Source organism: Crotalus tigris, unplaced genomic scaffold (genome assembly GCF_016545835.1).
Source record: "Crotalus tigris isolate CLP2741 ecotype Arizona unplaced genomic scaffold, ASM1654583v1 scf7180000018301.7375997, whole genome shotgun sequence".
Taxonomy (NCBI): domain Eukaryota; kingdom Metazoa; phylum Chordata; class Lepidosauria; order Squamata; family Viperidae; genus Crotalus; species Crotalus tigris.
The window spans coordinates 2,851,063-2,874,322 of NW_024096931.1; the positions used below are offsets into that span (position 1 = coordinate 2,851,063).

The following is a 23,260-nucleotide window of genomic DNA, read 5'->3' on the forward strand; positions in this document are numbered from 1 at the left end:
TTACGACCGGTTGGGGGTTCGCGGCATTAAAAAGGTTGAGAACCACTGCTCTAGACCTTTGCCTCTTGATCAGGGGTTATGGGAATTTTTTTTTTCCTTTTCTAACTAGCAGGCTCCAGGAGTTTGAAAACTCCTGGAGTGCTTAAGACTTCTAACCCATATGCTTCCCTTTAATCACTCTGCCCCAGATTGCAAACGCTGGCTTTGCCATTTTGCTCTGCAGCACCTGAAGCCAATTGAAAAGCCAAAGAAAGTGTGGTCCCAAATTTCACAATGGGTCTGGGTTTTCAGAAAAAATAGCCACTTTTGAGAACCCGTTGCTTCTTCCAGCAGCCCTACCATGGTATGGATCTCAAACCAAAGAAATTGCTCAAGCAAGCTTCCTGCAAAGACATAGCCAATAAGGCCGTCCCCTCCTTACCTGCAAGGTTAGCTACCTGTAGGTGTCTTTCTAAAAGGTGTGTGTGCTCATTTTATATTTAGGAATGTCTAGAGCAGGGGTAGGCAACCTTGGCTCTTTTATGACTTGTGGACTTCAACTCCCAGAATTCCTGAGCCAGCATGGGGGAACTATGGCCTCTTCATGATTCGTGGACTTCAACTCCCAGAATTCCTGAGCCGGCATGGCTCAGCTTGGAAACCTCTCCCTTTCCCCTCAGCGTGGCTGGCTCAGGAATTCTGGGAGTTGAAGTCCACCAGTCATAAAAGAGCCAAGGTTGCCTACCTCCCGCCTAGGCCTAGGCCGCTTTATGACTCATGGACTTCAACTCCCAGAATTCCTGAGCCAGCATAGGGGAACTATGGCCCCCTCATGACTCATGGACTTCAACTCCCAGAATTCCTGAGCCAGCATGGGGGAACTATGGCCCCTTCATGACTCATGGACTTCAACTCCCAGAATTCCTGAGCCAGCATGGGGAAACTATGGCCCCCTCATGACTCATGGACTTCAACTCCCAGAATTCCTGAGCCAGCATGGCTCAGCTTGGAAACCTCTCCCTTTCCCCTCAGCATGGCTGGCTCAGGTTGCCTACCCCTGGTCTACCCTGTCCACTTTGGAAGAAAGAGACGAGAAGTTTAAATTCTGATTTTTTTTAAGATAGCATTTAAGGAAGCGTCCCTCAAGGGGAAGGGGTCAACGGTCAGTTGGTACCGTTTAAAAAAAAAATTGACTGAACGCCATTTTTAACAGGTGCCCCGGTGTTTCTCAACTGGATTGCCAGAACATGAACTCAAAAGAGGGGATGCTTGGATCAGATTCTTAGCTTTGGTGGTGGTGGGGAAATGACAAAATCAGGGGTGACATAGGGTGTGAAAATATGCAGGTAGTCCTTGACCTAGGACCACAATTGGGAGCAGAATTTCCCAAGGCAAGTAAGTTGTTAATTGAGTTGCACCTGATTTTATGATCTTTTTTGGGGGGGGGGGTTATTAAGCGAATGACTGCAATTGCTAAGTGAGTCATGGGGCCGTTAAACGAATCCAACTTCTCCCACTGACTTTTTTTTTGTTGGAAACTAGCTGGGAAGGTCTTGATCACATGCCATAACCCTTTGGAATGGTTGCCAAGTTGTCAAGTGCCCAAATATTGATCAGGTGACAGTGGCAGCCCTGCATCGGTTTCATGGGTGAGGATTGATCATAAGTGACTGTTTTCTTTCTTTCTTTCTTTCTTTCTTTCTTTCTTTCTTTCTTTCTTTCTTTCTTTCTTTCTTTCTTTCTTTTTTATAAAAGTTTTATTGGTTTTCCAGTTTTACATCCAAATATTTGGAAAGCAACGTGGTGATTGGGTTAGTCAAAAGTTCAATAACAGAATCTTTAGTACATATCTCAGGTTACATCATCAAATATTTCTTCTCTGTTTCCCTTAACATTTACTCTATCCTATTTAAGCTAATAAATTTTTAATTGTGTCAAACTCAGTTAAGCATTATCACATTGATCAATGCATTTTTGCTGATACATATCCATATCCTGTTTTTAAGCTTTGCCTAAGTTTTAGTTTTTAATTACAATGCTCCAATTTAACCTTTAATATCCAAAGTATTTAAGTTTCGGGTAACCTAAATTTCCTTTGTCTCACTACATAAAAATTATAATATCTGAAATACACCTATTACTTACTTAGATATATTCTAATTTTATTTCATAAACATTTTCTATTTCTCGCCCTAATACATCATCACCTTAATAGTGGAGTGTCCTTTGTTATCTATATTATCTGGGCTAAACAATAATTCAAGCCTATTTCCTAATAGTTAATTTTCATTTCCCATATAATTCTAAATTCTCAATATTAAACAGATTAATCCCTTATTTTTTACTATTTTCCAACTATTTTAATCTAATAATCAGATTTCCCACTATCTCAGAATCTTTCTTTAGCCCAATAGTTAGCAATTTAGGAGTGACTGTTTTCAATGCCAGCTGAACAATCGTTAAACGAATGGTTATAAGTCAAGGACTACCAATACTTAACTTTCCCACCTACTCTCCAACTCCCAAAAGTCTGTAGCCTCATTTCTGGTGATGCTTTTTTTTTAAACTTTCCAATCCCAAATAAATCTAATTGGATTTGCTTTCTTGAGCGTGACTTGAAATGAACTCAGAAAGAACCATTTTGCGTTCTGCTCTTCTTATCCACATTCTTTCCATTCCGATCAGACATACAAATTTAACACATGATTAAAACTGGTTGAGTAGTTTTTCCTTTTAAACTCATGAGCGTTGATTATGTAATTTTTGCACTGTACACAGACCGTGTCTCTGAGCCGTCCTCATATATGTGGTATGGTGGCTTCTTCAGGCTTGTGTCATCCAGATGAGTTGGCCAAAAGGCCCTGTGAAGGAGATGGAGGCCGACACATCTGGAGCAGGTTGCTCTAAAGAGTTTTGTTGACCCTTCTAATAAAAGATCTGGGCTCCAATTCTTGCTTTGCAACAACAACAACAAAAAAGCAGGCAATATTTTTCCACTCCTTTATTCTTTTTTTGGGATGTAGCTCTTGAATTGGGATTAATCAAATGAAAAGACCATGAGCTGCTTAGCTTATTTATTTATTTGCTGAGGAATGCCGGAAGCCCACAATACAATATTTTGTTTTGTTCTATTAAAACTGTGGAGCAGTGACATTCTGTTGTCCTCTGTTGTTATCAAGAAGCATTTAAATATTGCTGAGTTTTGCAAAATCCCACTCCAGACTTAGTAGCTTTCACTTCAAAGAATTGTCTCAACAGCTCCTACTGTAATCCTTTGTATGTGCCAAAGGCTTCCTGTCCTTTCCCCCCCTTATATAAAGGGGAGGGGGGGGAAGCCTGGAGGTTGGCTTTTACTTCAAACCAAAAGTGCCGTTATAAATAGCATCTTAAAAAGTTTCATAATAAAAAAATCTTAAGATAGACGCAGATGCACATCAGGGCATAAAACAGTGAGGCGTTATATAAAAGCAATAATTTCTTGATTAGTTTGCCATGGAAGTGCTGCTAATTTTGCAGAGTATTGTGGAAAAAAAAACCACGATGGGGATGTGATTGAAGTCCCATCTTTTTTAATGTGCACACAATGCCTGTTAAGATCCAACCTGAAAATAAAGAGGAATTTCCTAATGGGCAGAATTATTAAGCAGCGGAACAGCCTACATCCCTGAGTTGTGGGTATTCCATCACTGGAGGTTTTCAAGAAGTTGTCCGGAATGGTACGGAGTCTCCTGCTTGAGCAGGGGGTTGGACTAGAAGATCTCAAAGGTCCCTTCCAGCCCTGTGATTCTGTGATGTAGAATGGCCATTCATTTCTTGGGTTTCCCCCCCACCCCCCATCTGCCCTTATCTGGTCAGAGACACTGAGCTGCAATACTTGTAAAACCACTAGATGGCAGCAGATGGCTGGATTTTTCTGTTAACCTTGGATGCCATCTAGTGGGCCTGGATATTTCTACAGCTCAGAGTTATGGGTGAGAACTTTCCGCACAGTTAACATTAAGCTTTGATTCTCTGGGACGGTGATTGTGCAGCCGGGAATTCAAAGGCACAAGGTATTAATGTGGCCCAAAGTGAAAGCAAGGTGAAAAGTACCTTCTAAAATTGGCAAAATAGACCACGGACCCCAGGTTATGCATAAATATGGGGGTTTCCGTGGCTGCCCTGCTTGGTTGTTTCCTCCCCCCCCCCCGTCTAATATAAATGGATCAAGAGAGGCAGAAAACACTGCCCCCCAAAATGAAAAGATCTCCTTGGCATTTAATGCAGGGCCAGGAGAAAGCTCCGAAAATAAAAGGAACACGGAATGTCCAACAGTGCATTTAAAAGAATGAATTAAAATGGCTTGCTTTTAGTCAATTCGCTTGTCTCCATGAGGCCGTTTATTTGTGCAGTTTTTACAATTTCTGAGATAACTTGGAGAAATTAAAAATACCAAGATGAAAAGACAAATCTCTCCTTCTCCAAACAAGCAAATCTTTATTTGCATTTTTTTTGTTCTGTGGATGGTGAGAATCTCATCTTGCCCAGCCTGGCACCCCTGATCAGAGCACGCTAGGAATCCTGGATCTTGGAGTACCTCTCAAGCGGTTGGACTAGATGTACAGGGAACATACACGTAGTATTTAAAGTATTTTAAGCGTTATAGAGGAGAAAAGAAATTGATGCTAACTGAGCCTGCAGGTGAATGGTCATGGTCACTGGTCAGCCTTGAACAATAGAGGGAAATACTTAGCCATTCTAACTAATAATATATGGCTTATGGCTGAGCATATTCGGTGAATCATGAATAAGCAATGGCTTAATAGGTTGTGAAGATCATACTTAACTCCTCCATCATTATGGATCACCAGAGCATTCTGTGGTGGACTGGACAGAAGCAGGTTACGGGGCTGGCTTTGATGAAATTGAAGGGCCTACCTTTGTCCTTCCTTCCTTCCTTCCTTCCTTCCTTCCTTCCTTCCTTCCTTCCTTCCTTCCTTCCTTCCTTCCTTCCTTCCTCCCTCCCTCCCTCCCTCCCTCCCTCCCTTCCTCCCTCCCTTGTTCCCCCTTCCCCTCCCCTCCCTCCCTTTTTTCTCCCCCTCCCCCTCCTTCCTTCCTCCTCACCCCTTCCTCCCCCCCTCCCCTCCCCTCCCCTCCCTCCTTCCTTCCTCCTCCCCCTCCCTCCCTCCCTTCTCCTCCTCCTCCCTCCTTCCCTCCCTCCCTCCCTCCCTCCCTTCCTTCCTTCCTTCCTTCCAGAAGACCTTACACCAGTGATGGCGAACCTTTTAGAGACCGAGTGCCCAAACTGCAACCCAAAACCCATTTATGAATCGTAGGATGCCGGGTGGGCGTGGCCCATTGGGTGGGCGTGGCTGCGGTGATAACGGCAGACTGGGTGGGACTAAAAAGTTCAATCAATCAATTCCAACTTTGCAAGATCCTTTTTTCCATGAGAAGTTGAAATTGATTGATTGATTGAACCTTTTTTTTTTTTTTTGCACACTGGCAGCGGAGGCCTAAAGTGAAAAGGTTTTATAAAACCCAGCTGAAGGCCTAGGACTGGGGCGACGGTGCGCGTGCCCACAGAGAGGGCTCTGAGTGCCGCCTCTGGCACCCGTGCCACAGGTTCGCCACCACTGCCCTACACCATTCTGAACAAATGGCTGTCCAGTCTCTTCTTTGAAAATCTCCAGCAACGAAGCACCTGCAACTTCTGGAGTTGGATCAATTTAAATAGAAAGAGTCTCCTGTTAAGTGCTGAGTAATAAGCAGTACCTTCTACTGCATTAACAGTCCCTAAGTGTGTTTTGGTCCATGCGTGCAAGACTTTGGGGGACCTGTGTTTGCGTCCTGGGGGAGGGTTTCTGCTGCTTTGGCTTTTGCGAAACACCCATGGCCTCAAGGCAAGACACCCCTTGCCCAAAGCTGCAGCTAAATACGTTTGTCACGGTTGTGCTGGGCTGCCCTGCGCCTTCCTTCCGCTGGAACCCGGTTTCCTCCAAGCGAGACCCTCTCAGAGGCTAGAGAAGGAGCTTAACGAAAAGAACCTGTTCCAGAGGTTTTTCTCAGCAGTTGTTTGCCGCCTTTGGTGACTTCTTGGCTCGGCTGGGTCGTGAGAACGCTTTCACCACCTTGAGAATTGTCACCCTGGTGGGTGTGGGTGGCTGATTCCAGATCAGAGGTGGGGAACTATGGCCCTTTTTATGACTTGTGGACTTGGATTCCTGAGCCAGAATTCCCGGCTGGCTTGGGAATCCTGGGAGTTGAAGTCCACCAGTCATAAAAGGACCCTAGCTCTCCCACTCCTGCTCTAGATACTCATGTTCACCAGGGCTTGGCTTGGCTTCATTTTAGGATATGAACTCTGAATGTTCTTATTTTCCTGTTATAACTTTTCTGCTCTTTTGTAATCAATAAGCCTGTAGGCAAGTCTTCTATCCATTAACAGTATATAAGATTCCACGGACAGTGCTATACAGGCAGTGTACTGGGCCCTGCCCATTATGTTTGCAGTCATTAAGCAAATCAAAGGGTCAGTCGTTAAGGAAACCAATGGCTCTCTGTGACCACAGCTTTGCAAAACCAGCAGAACATCATAAAATGTGACGATGGGACCCGAGAGCACTGGAAACTAAATTCAGCTGTGGTGCTGCTGAGTGTCCCAACTTCTCTCATGTGACCCCTTTTGGGGTCGGCTGTAACTTTAAAGGTGGCTAAGCAGCCAGTCGTAAATCGAGGGGGCTGGGGCAAAAGAAATGGAGAAGAGAAATAAGACACTTGGAAGATTTTTCTGTAAAATTGATTGATTGCCACTCCTCCTGAGACTTTGGGATGAGTTCGGTGACTCTGCTTCCTCCCAGCTCTTAGCATCAGCTCCACCCGTGTCTGACTCAGGCTGGTTGCAGTCCAAAAGGCTGATAGTCCTCAACTTACAGCAGTTTGTTTAGTGGCCACTCAAAGTTACAATGCCGCTGAAACAAGTGACTTACGACCGTTTTTCCACACTGAAGAATGTTGCAGCACCCCCAGGATGATCAACATTCGGACACTTGGCAACCAATTCATATTTACGACGGTTTTAGGGTCCCACGGTCGCACGATGCCCTTTTGTGACCTCCTGACAAGGAAAGTCAGTGGGGAAAGCCAGTTACACTAAACAACCTTATTAACTTATCAACTGCAGCGATTCACTTAACAAATGTGGCCAGAAAGGTCGTAAAAACGGGGCAAAAATTCACTTAACAAAGGTCTCCCTTAGAAATTTTGGGCTCAGTCATTGGTCGTAAGCCGAGGACTACCTGTACTCCCACCCTGGCTGAGGAGCACAGAAAGAATTCCAAAAATTGAGTGCCATTGAAAAGGAGCTGCAGTGTTATACATTTGCCAGCTGCCAGAGGTTTCTTTTAGACCGGTCTAGGGCAGGGGTGGGGAACCTTGGCTCTTTTATGATTCGTGGACTTCAACTCCCAGAATTCCTCGGCCAACATGGGGGAACTTTGGCCCCTTCATGACTCGTGGACTTCAACTCCCAGAATTCCTGAGCCACCGTGGCTCAGCTTGGAAACCTTTCCCTTTCCCCTCAGCATGGCTGGCTCAGGAATTCTGGGAATTGAAGTCCACGAGTCTTAAAGTTGCCAAGGTTGAGGACCCCTGATATAGGGCGGCGGGGGGGGGGGGAAACCTTGGCTCTTTTATGACTCATGGACTTCAACTCCCAGAATTCCTGAGCCAGCCACACTGAGTGGAAAGGGAGAGGTTTCCAAGCTCAACCATGCTGGCTCAGGAATTCTGGGAGTTGAAATCCACGAGTCATGAAGAGGCCATAGTTCCCCCATGCTGGCTCAGGAATTCTGGGAGTTGAAGTCCACAAGTCATAAAAGAGCCAAGGTTCCCACCACTGGTCTAGGGCTTTTTAGATACTTTGCTTTGCCACCTACGCCCATCTCGGTACTCGCAGGGTGGAAGAAGGTCACTATAGGATGCTAACAGAGACCCCTTGTTCCTTTTATTTACCTACTGGATTATTTTCAGGTAGTCCTCGCTTAGTCCCAATGGGGGCCAGCAATTCCACTGCTAAGCCAAGCGGTCACTAACTGGGAAATCACGGGATCCTGATTGTGCTTTCCGCCTGGAAAGAGACCAGACTACTAGTAGTCCTTGAGTTATGGACCATAACGGAGTCTGCCCATCAGGGTTGTATCTCACGCCAGTGATAAATTTGGCCAGTCAGGTGACTGACTGGATTTTTACCATCTTTTCTTTTTTTGCCGTTGTCATTAAGTGAACGCTGCAGTCATTAAGCAAGCCACTTCACCCCTCAGTCAAAGGAGCTCTTTGACTGCATGGTTGTAGCCGCCAACGTGACTTTTTTTGACCCCTTGCTGTGGATCCCCGGTTGCAGAATCTCTTCCTGAAAATCCCTTGGGAGGTTTGGGGTGCTCTTCAGTTCAAGAACCTGGGGGGGGGTGGTGGTGGTGGTATGCCTGCACGGCCGGGGATTTATATGGTTTCATTTCTAGAAGCAGAGCGTTGATTATTCCGCTTTTTCACGCACGGCTGAGAAGTCTCCCTGCGCCCCTCCAGTCTGCCATATTCAATTTATTTTTCCAAGCTGTCATTTTGCCTCCATCTGTTTGTGATGGAGGCAGATGTGGATGCCAGGCTGGCTGCACAAGCGTGTTGCACCGGTGCTGTGAATCAGCTGCCCTGGGTGACCTTTGACCCTCCCTCCCTCTTAAATGCTTCCTCTGAGAAGGCTTAATGAGGGATTTACTGGCCCGCTGGAAAGTTTTGATTCAAACCAATTTGCCTGCCTGCGGAGCTGGCAAGGACCACACAATTGAGCCGGTAGCAGGCACTCAGCCACCCCTGGACTCTAACCATGCCCGCTTGGCCCTTAAAAGTGCCTTTGCTCCAAAGGGGGCAGGGGGCTCGTGTTTTCCACTTAATTTATACTCTTGTCATCTTCACCCTTCCCAGTTTCCCTTGGCAGGATCTTTGGAGGTTAATGTAATTGGAGGTGGCTGCTTCTGGTTCCTTGGCTAATGTTTCTTGCTGGATCTCAAGGTTGAATGTGCTTTTATCGGCTCTCATTCAAAACATCTGTGCAGGAGTGACACTGTCATTGCTCTAGGCCATCTCAACTTTCCCATAATAATATCCCGGGACCTAATTGGCTGTGCTGGTTGGGACTATTTTAGCCCCACTCATCACTTTTGAGAAGCCTGCTTGAAGATAAAGACATCGGAAAACGGATCCAAATAGCCAGTAGGTCTGATTTAAACTGTTCAGGATGTACCATTAAGCCCATCAGAAAACCTCCTGCAAGATCCACACATTCTCTTACCAGAATGTGTGCTTTGGGTTATTCTGTGCATAGTATCTATGTCAGCGATGGCGAACCTTTTAGACACCGAGTGCCCCAAAACTGCCCCTTCCACCCCCCGCTCCGCCCTGTCCTGCCCCCCCACCTCGCCCTGCCACGCCCCCCCTGCTCCACCACTGCCCCACTTGCCCACAGGACCACCTACCGCTTGCACCGCCTACCGCAGATCGCCCAGGAGGCCCTGCAGCGCCATGGCGGCCACGCCCTACGCCCGCGCCTTGCAGCATCATTTCCGCACAACGGAGTGCAAAAGTATTATCCCTGCCACCCAGCTGCCATGTCCTTAGCTGTTCTGTTCTGCACGGGCTGTGCCCAGGGGCCACTCTCCTCCAGAGGGGCTGCTGGTGAGGAGGGGGCCATGGGGGGAGGCAGGGCTGGGGCGACAGCATGCGTGCCACCTCTGGCACACGTGCCATAGGTTCGCCACCACTGATCTATGTGACACCTGGTTGTGTGTGGCTTTTTAGTTGTTGATTGGGGTATTGATGGCCAGCTACTAAGTCGTTGGCTGTTGTTCCCGTGTGCTGCCAAGTCATAGGTTCCTGAGCACCCGATCAGCTGGTGGTAAATCAGCACTCCTGTTGACTGTCAAGGCGCCCGTTTCCCAGGCTTCAATCATTTCCCTGGCTATTTTTGAACCTGCTCGGCCAACAATCTTAGTAGCTGCGAAATTGAATACATGTCCTTGTTCATTGCAATGTGAGGCTACCAATGAGTTTGGGTCTCCTCGTCTGACCACTCGCTTGTGTTCTTGCAATCTGGTAATATATTGTGTAGAACAGCCCAAAGCATAGAATAGCCAAAAGCACACATTCCAGTAGAGAGAAGTTCCCCGAGGATGGGCTCCAGCACGAGTCCAAAAGCTCAGAAGACGAAACTTCTGGTCCCAATGACCGACCCAGATGGGATCCTGCAACGTTATCCTGGGACACGTAGATCCGCCTTCATTGGGGAGAAGACCTGCTGCTTCTTTTCTACTGAATGAATCTGGTTGTGGCGGCAGGGAGATGGAGGTCAGTTATCTTGGCCTGTAGCTGGAAAGGAAAGGGAGATACCTTCGTTGCAGTCTTGGCTAACCCCAGCCCTGGTGCCTCTCCAAAAGCTGTGGCTCTTTGCCCACTGCCTGACTTCTTCAGCTGGTGGCAGCACGTGGCCAACCGTGGCTGCTCCCAGGAACTAAGGAGGGCCTGGCCTTGGGTAGAGGCCACGGGAACCCCAAAGCTGCAGGGTACGCTGGGAAAACTGAAAACTGTCCATTCTGGACAAATGGCTGTCCAATTTCTTCTTTCAAACCTCCAGTGATGGAGCATCCACAACATCTGAAGGAAAGCTGATGTACTGGTTGATTGGTCTCACTGTTAGGAAATTTCTCTTTAGTTTTAGGTTGCTTCTCTCCTAGCTGAGTTTCCATCCGTTTGCTTCTTTTCTCTTGCCTTCTGGTGCTTTGGAGAATAGGTTGACCCCCTCTTCTTTGGGTCAGCCCCTCAAATATTGGAACATCGCTTTCATGTCACCCCTAGTTCTTCTCTTCACTAGACTGGCCACACCAAATGCTGCTTGCTTTGAGGTTCTTGCTTGCTGCATCCCCAGCTGAGTAATTATATAGTTTGGAAACGACACTGTTAAGATTAATTTGAGTCATGCCCAGATTAGGGAGATTAAAATGCTCTGTGCAAAGGAGGAGGAAGGGAACCAATTGGCCTCAGTCCCTTCCCTTCTCCCCCCCCCCCCCCCCGGATGTCTGTGTGTTCCAAGCAGGCTGTTGGGTTTTCTGAGAAGAAAGAGGTTTTTGAATCTCGTCCCTTTTTCTCTCCAGCACGCCGGATGCTATGGGGGTGATTACTGAAAACTGGTAAAACTGCCCAGAAGCAAAATGGTAAGAAACGGGGAGAGTTAGTTCTCCAGAAGCTGCTATTTGCTGGATGTGAAATTTCAGATTTTAAAAAAAGGCAGCCAAAGGCAGGGAAGAAACCTTTTGATCCTCCAGAAGACAGTCCGGGTCTCTGTGTGAATTTTTCTGGAGGCCAAACCTCTTCTGCTCCACAAACCTGCCTTTTCAAGCAGCGTCAAATCGAGACGATCCCTGGTTCACATCTTCTGCTTTGGGTTTTTATTAGAGCTGCGCTGGATAGGAGGGGGAAAAAATCCTTTTGGGTGGGAGAGGAGAATGTGGGGAGATGTATTGCACGGGCTTTTTGAAATATCGTAGCTTGTTGGAAGAGGATTGTGCGACTGTCGCAGCACCGGACATGATAGCGTCCATTTTATTTTACACACTCGCACTAAACAAACATTTGCTCCTTCCTTATAAACGAGACTTCTTGTCTTCTCTCCAGCAAAATGAGGCTCGACTGCCATCTTTCACAATCCGCATTCTCAAAATATTGCATGTCACGTTTGGTTGTCAGCTCGCAGTCAGATAATGTGCAGCTACGCCTTTGATTGTGTGCTGTTTCACAGCTTTTATTCAGGAGTTTGGTAGCACCTTTTCTGACAAGTCTCTCTTCATCAAGAGCATGGAGAGGCTCCACAGTTGTGGGATGGAGGGGGGAAGATGGAGGGGTTGACACATGGGACAGACTCCCTTTCGCAGATGGGTGGATGGAGATAGATAACTTCTAGAAATACCTTCTTGGTTAACAGTTGCAATGGGTTGAAAAACCGTGTCATGGTGGCACAGTGGTTAGAATGCAGTATTGCAGGCTGGCTCTGCCCACAGCCAGGAGTTCGATCCTTACCGTACCTAGGATGACTCAGCCTTCTGTCTTTTCAAGATCGATAAAATGAGAACCCAGATGGTTGGGGGAAAGATGCTGGCTTTGTAAATCGCTTAGAGAGGGCTGTAAAGCACTGTGGAGCGGTAGATAAGTCTAAGTGCTATTTCTATTCTATATTTCTATTCTATTCCGTTCTGTTCTATTCTGTTCCGTTCCGTTCCATTCCATTCCATTCTGTATTTTCTATTCTATTCTATTCTATTCTATTCTATTCTATTCTATTCTATTCTATTCTATTCTATTCTATTCTATTCTATTCTATTCTATTCTATTCCATTCCATTCCATTCCATTCCATTCTTCAAATCACAGACTTTGGGTTCTCCCAGCGAGAGAAGATTGGGGAGGCCACATGTAATCAAAATGCAGGTCTCTTTAAAAGTGTGTGTGTGGGGGGGGGGGGGAGAAGTAATGCTTGTTTGGTACTTTAACTCCAGATTGTGTCAGGCTGTCATTTGGTAGGTGGGAAACTGTCCACTAAAGAACGCAAAGCAATCAGCAGTACTGAAGCCAAAGAAAAGTGCAAGTGTGCTTGTCTATTCTGATATGCCTTGGCCAATGTTCAAACTCCCTGTTTGTTGTTGTGGAATAAAATAAGGGAGAAATGTGGCAATGCTGTTGGATCTCAAAGCTGTCTTTGAGCATCTCCGGGAATATGGGTGCGCCTCCGTTCTTGATTTTATGGAATACCCAGAAGGCCATTTATTGCTCCATTCACTCTTCCATGTGTTACATACCCCAAAGGAGCTATTGCTACTTCCAGTTTCCTCCAAAGAGAAACGTGTTCCTATTCCTTTCAGAAAATCAGAGTTGGAAGGAGTGTGGAGGTCTTCTAAGACCAAGGGTCCCCAACTTTGGTAACTTTAAGACCTGTGGACTTCAACTCCCAGAATTCCCCAGCCAGCGCTGTGCCTGGCTGAGGAATTCTGGGAGTTGAAGTCCACAAGTCATAAAAGGGCCAAGTTTGAAGACCCCTGCCCTATACCATTCTGGATAAATGACTGTCCAGTCTCTTCTTAACAGCTTCCAGTCTTGGAGCACCCACAACTTCTGGAGGCAAACTGTTCCACTGATTAATAGCTTCCAATGTTCTTTATAGCAGTTATAAGTACAATTATAAATTTACTTCTTACTCTGGTTACAGCATCACTCTCTTTTTGCTCTAATCTAATAAATCACGTTCATTTCTTTCCTGCTTCATACAAAAAGTCTACAGAGGTTCCCAGTCAGCAATAAACATAGATATTGCCTTTTTTTTCCTATCAAAAAATTCAATTTAGCCATTATTTTCACTAGCCATTCCTCTGCTATTAGTAATGCTGAATTTTTCCAATAGTGTGCATCTAATAGTCTCACTGCAGTTATCATATATAAAAACCTACTTCCTTGACAACTTTAGTCTGTCTTCTGAGATGTTAATCATTCCCCACTGGCTTTGTGTCATCTGCAGATCTGATGAAGTGCCGTTCTCTTCTCTCATACATATATACTCCATTGTGAGTCATATACTTCCCTCCTGTATGGAGCACTGACAAAAAGCTGAATGAACTCTGAGGTTGCTGAAGTGGGCTGGGGGAATCATGCTCCCTTCATCCTGCCTTGTGTGATTGGAAGGGAAAAAAAGATTGGTTTGTTTACTTCAGAAAACGTATGTCCATGTTAAATAAATAACTCAGGGCAGCTAACAAACAAATATATAGACCAGTGGTGGCGAACCTATGGCATGCGTGCCAGAGGCGGCACTCGGAGCCCTCTCTGTGGGCACACGCACCGTCACCCCGCGCCCTCCTCCTCACTAGCAGCCCCCTGGAGGAGAGTTGCCCCCAGGCTCGGCCCGCGCGGAGCAGCGCAACGAAGAACATGGCAGCCGGGACAAAACACCGCCCTCACGCCCCGTCATGTGCATATGATGCTGCGGGGCGCGGGCAGAGGGCGTGGCCATCATGGTGCTGCAAGGTCACCTGGGCGATCTGTGACCGGTCGTGGAGGTGGTGGCCCTGCGGGCGGGCAGGCCGGTGGTGGAGCGGGGAGCGGGTAGGGGCGGGGGGGGCTGGGGTGGCGGGTGGCATGCCGGTTTTTGGGCACTTGGTCTCTAAAAGTTTCGCTGACATAGACAAAGCTACATTATCAACCACTATAAAACTACACCACCACCACCCTACCCCAATCCAATGGATTGCTAGCCAAGCAAGACCTTGCAGTCTTTGCTGCTTTGTTAAAAACTGTACTTCATAACATGAGTTGAGCCTTGCTGAGAACAGAGGAGCTCCCGAGAAGGGATTGATTTTACTCGGCGAAGCCCCCTGGCCCCCAATTTCTAGGCTAATCTATTTGTAGCATCTGTGAGCCCACCAGGAAAGCCCCAGCAGTCTTTGTGCGTAGATACACTGCCTCGGTATAGTGAGGCTCGGCACACATGCATTTTTATTGTTACCTCCTCTTGCAATTAATGAGAGTTTTCCATATGCTCAAAAGCTGCCCGGTATGAATAATACTTACAGGATTCTTGATTGGCCATGTGTGATTGCAGGCACAAGTGCCTAAGCTCTCCCTGTCTATGCAAACAACAAAGTGATGGGTCATAAAACACCAGTAGGAGAAGATAGTAGTAGGAAAGATGAGAAGATGAGAAAAGAGGAGAAGGTGAGAAGGATAATAGCAATGCAGCCTACCACATGAGTAACAGCCTATTACTAATCGTTGCAGTTACTTTGGGACAGGAGCCACAGAGCTTTCTTAAGCTGAAGGCTGCAGCAGGCTAGGATGAGCAAAAACTACATTTGGAATGATGCAGCAAGTATTTAAACTGGGTCGCAATTACATTAATTACTCTCCGTACAATTGCTGCTATGTTTACTTTTCTCCCATTGCAAATTGCAGTTTACCGTGGCAAATTTTGGAGGGGCCACAGGTTGGGACCCCTCCCAGCCTGAATCCGTGTGGGGCTGAAAGCAGATCCCGTGTGTTTGGCTGAGATTCGTTAACGTTAATTAGGCCTCTAGAGAGCTAAAATAATAATAATAACTGCAAGGGCTTGAATAAAACCAAAAGCAATTGCACAGGCTTGATTTTTTTTTTTTTGCAGCAGAGATCTGGTTACCTAAAAAAAGAGGATCCCTCTCTGTGGTTTCCCTCTGTGTGTGTGTGGGGGGGGGGGGAACGTCTCAGTGCGATCCTCTTAGGGCAGTGTTTCTCAACCTTGACCATTTTAAGGCATGTGGACTTCAACTCCCAGAATTCCACAGCCAGCATGGCTGGCTGTGGAATTCTGGGAGTTGAAGTCCACATGCCTTAAAATGGTCAAGGTTGAGAAACACTGTCTTAGGGGGTTATCATTTTGTTCCCTAAGGTCAGAGACTCCTCCACCTCCTTCTGCTCCTTCTTTGGCTGGGCTCCTTGTTCGCCAGAGGCGAATTTGCAGCTTCAGCACTTCCCAACAGCAGTTTGATCCCTGCCACAAACACATATGGCTTCTGTAAATCCAGGGTGGGTTTGGACCGCTTCTGCCATGCTTTCCCTCCCTCCCTCCCACGCCCACCCCCAGCCTTCTGCTGTTCCCTCTCTTCCAGGAGGTTAACTCCGTAGGCGGGCAGGCCTTGTGTGTCATTTTGAACCTCCATAAGAGGGGGGGGGGGGAAAGGATAAGTGCGTAGGAGCAGCGAGAATAAGACAATAACGTTTGACAGTGAGGAAAACTCAGCCCAAGTTTTAACTGTCTGTGAGATGAAAGTGGAAGGGGGCTTTTCTGGAACCAAACTGCAGAGCTTTGCTTTCCTAATATTTTTTTTTTTCCAAACTCTTCCCCCATACATATCCTTTGATATTTATCAGATGTTAACATACGTTCTTTTTACATTCATATATAAGATACTTTTAATAAAATGAAATAAATACATAATATGACTTTTGGGGTTGCTCGCCCATTTCCCCTTTCACTGTATCCACACTCCTTCTTCTCTACCTTCTTTCTCCCTTTCTTCTCTTCCCTACTTCCCTCTTCTTCCTCTTCTCTTTCCTTCACCACTCTCCTCCCCTTTCTCCCCACTTCTTCTCTTCTCCTCCAATCTTCCTGCTTCCTTCTCCCCTCCTTTACTCTTTTCTCTCTCCTCTCTTTCTTCCCTCTCATCCCTCTTCAGATACAATTCAGGGGTAATGTCCGAGCAACTCCTCTCTCCAAATTTCCCTATCTGTATTATATACAATAAGATTAATTTTCTCTTACATTAATACTTCTATTTATCTAACCTTCTCGATATATACTTCTATAAATATTTATACAACCTCCAGTTATTCAATACTATGTCGCCTGCGTCTCCCTCCTTATCTGCTCCTTCTTCTTCCATCTAAATCAGTGGTTCTCAATCTTTTTAATGCCGCGACCCCCAACCGGTTGTAAGTCGAGGACTAAACCGGTCATAAGTCGAGGACTAAACTGGTCGTAAGTCGAGGACTACCCAACCGGTCATAAGTTGAGGACTTTCCCTGCCCGGGAGCGCTGTGCATGCATGCTGCCGCCCCCTGTGCTGGCCGAGGTGTAGCTGGCAAGCGGCAGAGACGGAGCATGCCGACCACCGGCTGGGCCACCAGCTGGCCCAGCCCAAGGGAGGTAAGGCACCTGTTGGAAAAGGGGAAAAAATGGCGGACAGCCTTGCTTGGCGACCCCCGTGAAATGGTTGATCGACCCCAAATGGGGTCGCGACCCATAGGTTGAGAACCGCTGATCTAAATTGATGTTAACTATCTTTTAACCGTATTCTCTTTTCAGCCAATCATAAAAAAGTTCCCCAGATTTCATAGTGGTCTGACTCTGTCTTATCTTTAATTGTCATTGTTAGTCTATTCATTTCTGCACATTCCAGTATTTTCCCAATCACCTCTCCCTCTGGGGGGGCTTTCACTGCTTTTCTGAAAAAAAGCTTTGCTTTCTTGATGCTTGAATTTCAGCCCCTTTCCCTTCAACTCCCCGTTCTTCAAACTTGGGAACTTTTAAGATGGGTGAACTCCAATTCTCCAGAATTCTCCACGGCTGCCTGGGGAATTCTGGGAGTTGCCGCCCACCGGTCTTAAAATTCCCAAGTTGGAGAGACATTGGTTTAAACTGAAAAACCAAACCCGCGGGCACATGTCCCCCCCTGCTTATGCTGCTGGGAGAAGCATCCCGATGGCTTGCCAGCTTTTTTGACTTGCTTCAGTTTTAACTCCCCTCCTAACGTTCTATTAGCTTGTGCTGGGTTACATAATTGACATCAAAAAGATCAGCGTGGGCAAGATAATTGAAAAGCAGAGCTCTTTCATGGTGTAATTATGCATCCCCCACCCCAGCTTTGGCTTTAAGATTTGCTAATAATGAACGTTTCGTTTCCTGCATCCTTTTCTCCTTCCCTCTGGGCGTTGTGGGTTTTTTTTCTTTTCTGCAGCCAACTTGATCTTGACTTTTCTTTTCTTTTCTTTCTTTCTTTCTTTCTTTCTTTCTTTCTTTCTTTCTTTCTTTCTTTCTTTCTTTCTTCCTTTCTTCCTTTCTCCCTCCCTCCCTCCCTCCCTCCCTCCCTCCCTCCCTCCCTGCCTCCTGAGTGTGTTTTATGTGTGTTGCATCCTTTATATCTCGCAGCAGCATTTTAAAAGGGCAAAGAAGATTGTGGATTTGTGGGCTGTGATTTCAGCAGCAAGGAGTCTTGATTTATTTATTTATTTATTTATGAGACTTATATACCGCTTTAAGTGCAAGCACTCTCTAAGCGGTGTACACCAGTAAGCAATGTATATATATATTTACATTGCCCCCAACAATCTGGGTCCTCATTTTACCTACCTCGGAAGGATGGAAGGCTGAGTCAACCTTGAGCCGGTGAGATTTAAACCGCTGACCTGCTGAACACAGTCAGCTAAAGTGGCCTGCAGTACTGCGTGTAGAAGCAAATACTCAAAATAGAGTCTGGGAGTTGAAGTCCACATGCCTTAAAATTGTCAAAGTTGAGAAACACTGCATTATGGTGTGGTGTGCTGGCTTGACAGCCGTGGATAGAAAGACACCACAGAGGGTGGTGAGCACAACACAAAACATCGTGGGCTGTCCCCTGACATCAATGAACGCCATCGCGAGAGCCCGCTGCCTTAGAAGAGTGAGAAAAATCCTCAGGGACAACTCACACCCTGGTCAGCACCTCTTTACTCTCCTACCATCGGACTACCATAGTCAGCTGCACCAACAGACCGAAGAACAGTTTCTACCCGTGAGCTGTCAGACTCCTGAATGGGAAATAACTCCATGTATAATAGACTTGCGGGGCCAGCGCGTTGTGCAATAAGTTCACGTGGTGCAATAAGATTGTGTGTTTGTTGTCACTGTGGGTTGTGTCGGGGGGTGCACAAAGGGAGGCTTAGCCAATCTCATTGTACACATGTTGCACTTTGACAATAAAGATTGATTTGATTTGATTTGATGATGCCTGATTTAAATAACACCCCTTTCCACGCTTAACGTTCTTAGGAGCATCAGAATTGAGTCAGGGGTCCAAAGCCAGGGGACCGGCCACAGCTAAACAAGGCTGGGCTAGGCTGGTGAGCTTTCTGAGCTTCCACCAGGTAGAAGTAACAGGGAAAGGTTCCAGAGGTTTTGAAAAGTCTCCTAGTGTCAGGCAGGGGTCTAAGGGACCGGCTAGGCAGGTGGGGCTGAGACCTGGATCTCATTTGATGTCCTCTAGTGCTGGGATTTCAGAAACCCTCCCACCCACCCACTCTCCTCTTTGCCGATCAAAACTCTTCCCGTGTCCCAAAGGTGCTTTTTCAAAAGGCAACTGGACTTTCTTTCTTGTTGATGATGATGATGATGATAAAGTTGAAAGGGACATTGGAGGTCATCTAGTCCAACCCCCTGCTCAGGCAGGAAACCCCATGCCTGAGCATGGGGTTGGACTAGATGACCTCCAAGGTCCCTTCCAACTTTATCATCATTATTATAAGAAGCAATGGATGGAAACTCATCAAGGAGAGAAGCAACCTAGAACTAAGGAGAAACTTCCTGACAGTTAGAACAATTAACCAGTGGAACAACCTGCCTCCAGAAGTGGTGAATGCTCCAACGCTGGAAGTTTTTAAGAAGAGATTGGACAGCCATTTGTCTGAAATGGTATAGGGTTTTCTGCCTGAGCAGGGGGTTGGACTAGATGACCTCCAAGGTCCCTTCCAACTTTATCATCATTATTATAAGAAGCAATGGATGGAAACTCATCAAGGAGAGAAGCAACCTAGAACTAAGGAGAAACTTCCTGACAGTTAGAACAATTAACCAGTGGAACAACCTGCCTCCAGAAGTGGTGAATGCTCCAACACTGGAAGTTTTTAAGAAGAGACTGGACAGCCATTTGTCCAAAATGGTATAGGATTTCCTGCCTGAGCATGGGGTTGGACTAGATGACCCCAAGGTCCCTTCCAACTTTACTACTATTACTATTACTGGTTAATTGTTCTCACTGTCAGGAAGTTTCTCCTTAGTTCTAGGTTGCTTCTCTCCTTGATTAGTTTCCACCCATTGCTTCTCATCCTGCCTTCAGGCGCTTTGGAAAATAGCCATGGAAAATGTTCCTTGAAGGCGTTTCGTTTCTCATCCAAGAGGCTTCTTCACTTCTTCCCGCTGCCTGGCCCTGTAAGAACAGAGCGATCTCTTCGAATGACAGCCACCTACAGAACTGGAGACAGGACATCCATTAAGTTTAAACTTTTTTTTTTTTTTTTGAAAAATTAACATCTTCCCTCCTGATTTCTCTGTCAGTTGCTGCTTTGCTCCCAAAGATAGGTGGGGGGGGGGAAAGCGCTAATTTATTGCAGTATTCACTCAGATCTCGCTTTCCTGTCACCTAAGTAGTTTCTAATGACTACCCTGGAGAATAATTGGGAGCTTTTAAAAGTTTTGTGCTCAGTTTGTTCACTTTCCTCTTGTGTCAGTTGTACTTTTTAAGACCCGGAAGATCCTGATCGCATTTTTTGACTCTCGGTGCTTCTGGAAAGAGAGGTGAATGTGTGTTTTTTTGGTTTTTTTTCAGCAGAGTCTTTCTTCTCTCAACCGGTACTTTCATAACTTTCCGGTCTCAAATCCTTCCTGGAGTTTTTGACCTTGAGACAATCCTTAGTGAGCGATCGATCTCGGAAAGCCTCCCTTGCATCCAGTGTTGGTCATCATATTATAAAAAAGGTGTTGAGACTCTGGAAAGAGTGCAGGAAAAAGCCCAAAAGATGATTAGGGGACTGGAGACTAAAACATTTGAGGAACGGCTGCTGGAATTGGGTATGTCTAGTTTAATGAAGAGAAGGACGAGGGGGGACATGATAGCAGACTTCCAATATCTTGGGCTGCTCCAGAGGGATAGAATCAAGATCACGCGAAGTACTAATACCGTTTTACAATGCTTTGGTAAGGCCACACTTGGAATACTGCAACCAGTTTTGGTCACCACGATGTAAAAAAGATGCTGAGACTCTAGAAAGAGTACAGAGAAGAGCAACAAAGATGATTAGGGGACTGGAGGCTAAAACATATAAAGAACAGTTGCTGGAATTGGGGATGTCTAGTTTAATGAAGAGAAGGACAAGGGGGGACATGATAGCAGCATTCCAGTATCTCAGGGGCTGCCCCAAAGAAGAGGGAGTCAAGCTATTCTCCAAAGCACCTGAAAGCAGGACAAGAAGCAATGGATGGAAACTAACCAAGGAGAGAAGCAACCTGGAACTAAGGAGAGACTTTTTGACAGTTAGAACAATTAACCAGTGGAACAACCTGCCTCCAGAAGCGGTGAATACTCCAACACTGGAAGTTTTTAAGAAGAAACTGGACAGCCATTTGTCCGAAATGGTATAGGGTTTCCTGCCTGAGCATGGGGTTGGACTAGATGACCTCCAAGGTCCCTTCCAACTTTATCATCATTATTATAAGAAGCAACGGATGGAAACTCATCAAGGAGAGAAGCAACCTAGAACTAAGGAGAGACTTCCTGACAGTTAGAACAATTAATCAGTGGAACAACCTGCCTCCAGAAGCGGTGAATGCTCCAACACTGGAAGTTTTTAAGAAGAGACTGGACAGCCATTTGTCTGAAATGGTGTAAGGTCTCCTGCTTGAGCGGGGGGGGGGGGGGGGGTTGGACTAGATGACCTCCAAGGTTCCTTCCAGCTCTATTCTAATTGACTCATTGATTCCTTAAGGTGGAGTTTATCCCTCGAGTTTGTCTGCTCAGCATAGTTTTGCTTTATCAAATGCTAACATGTATATTTGTAAAAATCGGCATCCTGGCTGGGGAGGTTGAATAGAATAGAATAACAGAGTTGGAAGGGATCCTGCAGGTCATCTAGTCCACCCCTGCCCAAGCAGGAGACCCTACACCGTTTCTGACAGATGGCAGTCCAATCTCCTCTTGAGACCGGGGCAGGATAGCTGCTGGCATTTTTCTCAGTTTGCATTTGAGAAATCTATCCAGGGCAACGTAAAAGAGTTCTGTTTACTTGGTCAGAATTCTTTATTTTGTATACAATAATTCCTTCTTTCCCCCCTTTTTGAAACATGACTCTTTTAGATACCTCTGGAGCAACTAATAGAAGGTGAATTCTTTTTCTTCAACGTTGGCTTCTAATGGCCTTCTAGGGCATTCTTCTAATTATTTATTATCTTTTAATTGCTTCACACAAACCAATCTGTTTCTCCCCTCTACTCCCGCCTGATGTTGTGTTGTATTGTGAAATACGATTTCCCAGATGTGTGTCTCATTGTGTTTGGTACTCGTGAATCAGAATGTTTTGGCTTTTAGCTTTTAATTGCTATTTTAGATGCATCTGCCTTAACCTTAAATAGGGGGGGGGGGTTTCAGCTGATGATGTTATACTGTATGTGCTTTGCAGAGTTTAGCAACACAAATGTTTCCTTCTAGCCTAAATGTTGGATAATCCTTGCACTGGTCCTGTAAAGTCTCCTTTCTGATCTTGGGCTGAAAGTACTTTATTTCCAATGAAATGTCTTAATAAACGCAAGGGAGGGGGGAGGACGGGCCAAGATCTGTCGCAGCCCACAGCTGTTTGTTGTTGGACGTTGTTGGATCGGGCCTGTGTGTGTGTGTTTGTGTGTTGAGCGCGTTTGATTCGGAGCAAGAAACGGAATGCAATCAATGCCGGGACTCTCTCTTGCGCGTTTTTGTTTCTGAGCAGAAATAAAAAAGGAACAAAGAGGGATGATGCCAGTTGGCACTTTCGTCTGCACCCGGTTCAGAGCACGTACCAAACATTTGGAACACGTGTGAGGCGGGCGCAGGCGTTGAAATGTGTCCCGTTTTTTTTAATTTTATTCGCTCCGAAATTGGCCCCCCTCCCCTCCTCGCCGGGATCACAGTAGCAGCCATTGTGTGTCCTTTGCAGCTGCTGAAATTTGACGAGACCCAACCGGAGAAAACGGGAGCAGGTGGGCCAACAATGCCAGCCTTTCGTTCCCAGAAGTATCAGGATGCAGCGCCAGCCTCGGCAGCAGCAGAGCAGCCGGGGGGGGGGGAGAGAAAGAGGGGGGGGACAGTTGAAGCAGAGGCCAGGAGGGCCCCCTCCAGACCAGGCCGGTTTTCCTGTCTCACAGGGTGTGTGTCTGTGTTTGTGTTCGTTTAGTGACCATTCAAAGTTACAACAGCACTAAAAAAAAAAAAAGGACTTATCACCGTTTTTCACCCTTACGACCGCTGCAGCTTCCCGTGGTCACGTGATCAAAATCCAAATGCTTGGTAACTGACAGGTACTTATGACAGTTGCAGTGTCCCGGAGTCACGCCATTCCCTTTTGCGAGCTTTTGACAAAGTCAGTGGGGAAGCCGGATTCACTTAACAACCGGGTTACTAACTTAACAACTGCGGTGATTCGCTTAACAATTTTGGCAAGAAAGGTCGTAAAATGGGGCGAGACTCACTTAACAACTGTCTCACTTAGCGACATAAATGTTGGGCTCAGTTGTGGCCGTAAGTCAAGAACTACCTGTATTCCGCCTTTGTTATTTTAATAACCAATTCAAGGTGGCGAACATGCCTAATGCTCCTTCCTTCTCTTATTTTCCCCACCACAACCCTGTGAGGTGGGTTGGACTGAGAGAGAAGGACTGGTCTAGAGCAGGGGTAGGCAACCTT

General features: G+C 46.2%; 1 protein-coding gene across 7 annotated transcripts in view; it reads left to right on the forward strand.

The window, feature by feature from the left end:
• LMF1 (lipase maturation factor 1) overlaps positions 1 to 23,260 on the forward strand; it is a 170,264-nt gene that overhangs the window by 34,782 nt on the left and 112,222 nt on the right. The window lies entirely within an intron of this gene.